This window comes from Medicago sativa, chromosome 7 (genome assembly GCF_051527215.1).
Source record: "Medicago sativa cultivar Bolivia chromosome 7, Bolivia_mono, whole genome shotgun sequence".
Taxonomy (NCBI): Eukaryota; Viridiplantae; Streptophyta; class Magnoliopsida; order Fabales; family Fabaceae; genus Medicago; species Medicago sativa.
This window is the reverse complement of record NC_140755.1, coordinates 2,812,696-2,818,439: the sequence shown is the minus strand read 5'-3', so window position 1 is coordinate 2,818,439 and position 5,744 is coordinate 2,812,696.

Genomic DNA, 5,744 nt, shown 5'->3' with positions numbered 1-5,744 from the left:
AACGAGTAATGTCCTAAATTAACGAGGAGATTTTCTTAACCTCCGTTTTGGCCGAATTTTTAGAGAATGCAAAAATATCCCATGGAAGACGTAGTTATGTTGTTTACCTATCCAACGAATTGTCACATGCTAAGATTCAATGCAAATCGGCCACATTATGGCCTATCCAATGAATTGTCACATGCTAAGATTCAATGCAAATCGGCCACATTATGGCCTTCCTAGTAAAAAAGGGTCGAAAACGAGTAATGTCCCAAATTAACGAGGAGATTTTCTTAACCTCCATTTTGGCCGAATTTTTAGAGAATGCAAAAATATCCCATGGAAGTCGTAGTTATGTTCTTTACCTATCCAACGCATTGTCACACGCTAAGATTCAATGCAAATCGGCCACATTATGGCCTTCCTAGTAAAAAAGGGTCGAAAACGAGTAATGTCCCAAATTAACGCAGAGATTTTCTTAACCTCCATTTTGGCTGAATTTTTAAAAAATGCAAAAATATCCCACAGAAGTCGTAGTTATGTTGTTTACCTATCCAACGAATTGTAACATGCTAAGATTCAGTACAAATCGGCCACTTTATGTCCTTCCTAGTAAAAATGGGTCGAAAACGAGTAATGTCCTAAATTAACGAGGAGATTTTCTTAACCTCCATTTTGGCCGAATTTTTAGAGAATGCAAAAATATCCCATGGAAGACGTAGTTATGTTGTTTACCTATCCAACGAATTGTCACATGCTAAGATTCAATGCAAATCGGCCACATTATGGCCTATCCAATGAATTGTCACATGCTAAGGTTCAATGCAAATCGGCCACATTATGGCCTTCCTAGTAAAAAAGGGTCGAAAACGAGTAATGTCCCAAATTAACGAGGAGATTTTCTTAACCTCCATTTTGGCTGAATTTTTAGAGAATGCAAAAATATCCGACGGAAGTCGTAGTTATGTTGTTTACCTATCCAACGAATTGTCACATGCTAAGATTCAGTACAAACCGGCCACTTTATGGCCTTCCTAGTAAAAATGGGTCGAAAACGAGTAATGTCCTAAATTAACGAGGAGATTTTCTTAACCTCCATTTTGGCCGAATTTTTAGAGAATGCAAAAATATCCCATGGAAGACGTAGTTATGTTGTTTACCTATCTAACGAATTGTCACATGCTAAGATTCAATGCAAATCGGCCACATTATGGCCTATCCAATGAATTGTCACATGCTAAGATTCAATGCAAATCGGCCACATTATGGCCTTCCTAGTAAAAAAGGGTCGAAAACGAGTAATGTCCCAAATTAACGAGGAGATTTTCTTAACCTCCATTTTGGCTGAATTTTTAGAGAATGCAAAAATATCCGACGGAAGTCGTAGTTATGTTGTTTACCTATCCAACGAATTGTCACATGCTAAGATTCAGTACAAACCGGCCACTTTATGGCCTTCCTAGTAAAAATGGGTCGAAAACGAGTAATGTCCTAAATTAACGAGGAGATTTTCTTAACCTCCATTTTGGCCGAATTTTTAGAGAATGCAAAAATATCCCATGGAAGACGTAGTTATGTTGTTTACCTATCCAACGAATTGTCACATGCTAAGATTCAATGCAAATCGGCCACATTATGGCCTATCCAATGAATTGTCACATGCTAAGATTCAATGCAAATCGGCCACATTATGGCCTTCCTAGTAAAAAAGGGTCGAAAACGAGTAATGTCCCAAATTAACGAGGAGATTTTCTTAACCTCCATTTTGGCCGAATTTTTAGAGAATGCAAAAATATCCCATGGAAGTCGTAGTTATGTTCTTTACCTATCCAACGAATTGTCACACGCTAAGATTCAATGCAAATCGGCCACATTATGGCCTTCCTAGTAAAAAAGGGTCGAAAACGAGTAATGTCCCAAATTAACGCAGAGATTTTCTTAACCTCCATTTTGGCTGAATTTTTAAAAAATGCAAAAATATCCCACAGAAGTCGTAGTTATGTTGTTTACCTATCCAACGAATTGTAACATGCTAAGATTCAGTACAAATCGGCCACTTTATGTCCTTCCTAGTAAAAATGGGTCGAAAACGAGTAATGTCCTAAATTAACGAGGAGATTTTCTTAACCTCCATTTTGGCCGAATTTTTAGAGAATGCAAAAATATCCCATGGAAGACGTAGTTATGTTGTTTACCTATCCAACGAATTGTCACATGCTAAGATTCAATGCAAATCGGCCACATTATGGCCTATCCAATGAATTGTCACATGCTAAGGTTCAATGCAAATCGGCCACATTATGGCCTTCCTAGTAAAAAAGGGTCGAAAACGAGTAATGTCCCAAATTAACGAGGAGATTTTCTTAACCTCCATTTTGGCTGAATTTTTAGAGAATGCAAAAATATCCGACGGAAGTCGTAGTTATGTTGTTTACCTATCCAACGAATTGTCACATGCTAAGATTCAGTACAAACCGGCCACTTTATGGCCTTCCTAGTAAAAATGGGTCGAAAACGAGTAATGTCCTAAATTAACGAGGAGATTTTCTTAACCTCCATTTTGGCCGAATTTTTAGAGAATGCAAAAATATCCCATGGAAGACGTAGTTATGTTGTTTACCTATCTAACGAATTGTCACATGCTAAGATTCAATGCAAATCGGCCACATTATGGCCTATCCAATGAATTGTCACATGCTAAGATTCAATGCAAATCGGCCACATTATGGCCTTCCTAGTAAAAAAGGGTCGAAAACGAGTAATGTCCCAAATTAACGAGGAGATTTTCTTAACCTCCATTTTGGCTGAATTTTTAGAGAATGCAAAAATATCCCACGGAAGTCGTAGTTATGTTGTTTACCTATCCAACGAATTGTCACATGCTAAGATTCAGTACAAACCGGCCACTTTATGGCCTTCCTAGTAAAAATGGGTCGAAAACGAGTAATGTCCAAAATTAACGAGGAGATTTTCTTAACCTCCATTTTGGCCGAATTTTTAGAGAATGCAAAAATATCCGACGGAAGTCGTAGTTATGTTGTTTACCTATCCAACGAATTGTCACATGCTAAGATTCAATACAAATCGGCCACTTTATGGCCTTCCTAGTAAAAAAGGGTCGAAAACGAGTAATGTCCCAAATTAACGAGGAGATTTTCTTAACCTCCATTTTGGCTGAATTTTTAGAGAATGCAAAAATATCCCACGGAAGTCGTAGTTATGTTGTTTACCTATCCAACGAATTGTCACATGCTAAGATTCAGTACAAACCGGCCACTTTATGGCCTTCCTAGTAAAAATGGGTCGAAAACGAGTTATGTCCAAAATTAACGAGGAGATTTTCTTAACCTCCATTTTGGCCGAATTTTTAGAGAATGCATAAATATCCCATGGAAGTCGTAGTTATGTTGTTTACCTATCCAACGAATTGTCACATGCTAAGATTAAGTACAAACCGGCCACTTTATGGCCTTCCTAGTAAAAAAGGGTCGAAAACGAGTAATGTCCCAAATTAACGAGGAGATTTTCTTAACCTCCATTTTGGCTGAATTTTTAGAGAATGCAAAAATATCCGACGGAAGTCGTAGTTATGTTGTTTACCTATCCAACGAATTGTCACATGCTAAGATTCAGTACAAACCGGCCACTTTATGGCCTTCCTAGTAAAAATGGGTCGAAAACGAGTAATGTCCTAAATTAACGAGGAGATTTTCTTAACCTCCATTTTGGCCGAATTTTTAGAGAATGCAAAAATATCCCATGGAAGACGTAGTTATGTTGTTTACCTATCCAACGAATTGTCACATGCTAAGATTCAATGCAAATCGGCCACATTATGGCCTATCCAATGAATTGTCACATGCTAAGATTCAATGCAAATCGGCCACATTATGGCCTTCCTAGTAAAAAAGGGTCGAAAACGAGTAATGTCCCAAATTAACGAGGAGATTTTCATAACCTCCATTTTGGCTGAATTTTTAGAGAATGCAAAAATATCCGACGGAAGTCGTAGTTATGTTGTTTACCTATCCAACGAATTGTCACATGCTAAGATTCAGTACAAACCGGCCACTTTATGGCCTTCCTAGTAAAAATGGGTCGAAAACGAGTAATGTCCTAAATTAACGAGGAGATTTTCTTAACCTCCATTTTGGCCGAATTTTTAGAGAATGCAAAAATATCCCATTGAAGACGTAGTTATGTTGTTTACCTATCCAACGAATTGTCACACGCTAAGATTCAATGCAAATCGGCCACATTATGGCCTATCCAATGAATTGTCACATGCTAAGATTCAATGCAAATCGGCCACATTATGGCCTTCCTAGTAAAAAAGGGTCGAAAACGAGTAATGTCCCAAATTAACGAGGAGATTTTCTTAACCTCCATTTTGGCTGAATTTTTAGAGAATGCAAAAATATCCGACGGAAGTCGTAGTTATGTTGTTTACCTATCCAACGAATTGTCACATGCTAAGATTCAGTACAAACCGGCCACTTTATGGCCTTCCTAGTAAAAATGGGTCGAAAACGAGTAATGTCCTAAATTAACGAGGAGATTTTCTTAACCTCCATTTTGGCCGAATTTTTAGAGAATGCAAAAATATCCCATGGAAGACGTAGTTATGTTGTTTACCTATCTAACGAATTGTCACATGCTAAGATTCAAAGCAAATCGGCCACATTATGGCCTATCCAATGAATTGTCACATGCTAAGATTCAATGCAAATCGGCCACATTATGGCCTTCCTAGTAAAAAAGGGTCGAAAACGAGTAATGTCCAAAATTAACGAGGAGATTTTCTTAACCTCCATTTTGGCCGAATTTTTAGAGAATGCATAAATATCCCATGGAAGTCGTAGTTATGTTGTTTACCTATCCAACGAATTGTCACATGCTAAGATTCAGTACAAACCGGCCACTTTATGGCCTTCCTAGTAAAAAAGGGTCGAAAACGAGTAATGTCCCAAATTAACGAGGAGATTTTCTTAACCTCCATTTTGGCTGAATTTTTAGAGAATGCAAAAATATCCGACGGAAGTCGTAGTTATGTTGTTTACCTATCCAACGAATTGTCACATGCTAAGATTCAGTACAAACCGGCCACTTTATGGCCTTCCTAGTAAAAATGGGTCGAAAACGAGTAATGTCCTAAATTAACGAGGAGATTTTCTTAACCTCCATTTTGGCCGAATTTTTAGAGAATGCAAAAATATCCCATGGAAGACGTAGTTATGTTGTTTACCTATCCAACGAATTGTCACACGCTAAGATTCAACGCAAATCGGCCACATTATGGCCTATCCAATGAATTGTCACATGCTAAGATTCAATGCAAATCGGCCACATTATGGCCTTCCTAGTAAAAAAGGGTCGAAAACGAGTAATGTCCCAAATTAACGAGGAGATTTTCTTAACCTCCATTTTGGCTGAATTTTTAGAGAATGCAAAAATATCCCACGGAAGTCGTAGTTATGTTGTTTACCTATCCAACGAATTGTCACATGCTAAGATTCAGTACAAACCGGCCACTTTATGGCCTTCCTAGTAAAAAAGGGTCGAAAACGAGTAATGTCCCAAATTAACGAGGAGATTTTCTTAACCTCCATTTTGGCCGAATTTTTAGAGAATGCAAAAATATCCCACGGAAGTCGTAGTTATGTTGTTTACCTATCCAACGAATTGTCACATGCTAAGATTCAGTACAAACCGGCCACTTTATGGCCTTCCTAGTAAAAATGGGTCGAAAACGAGTAATGTCC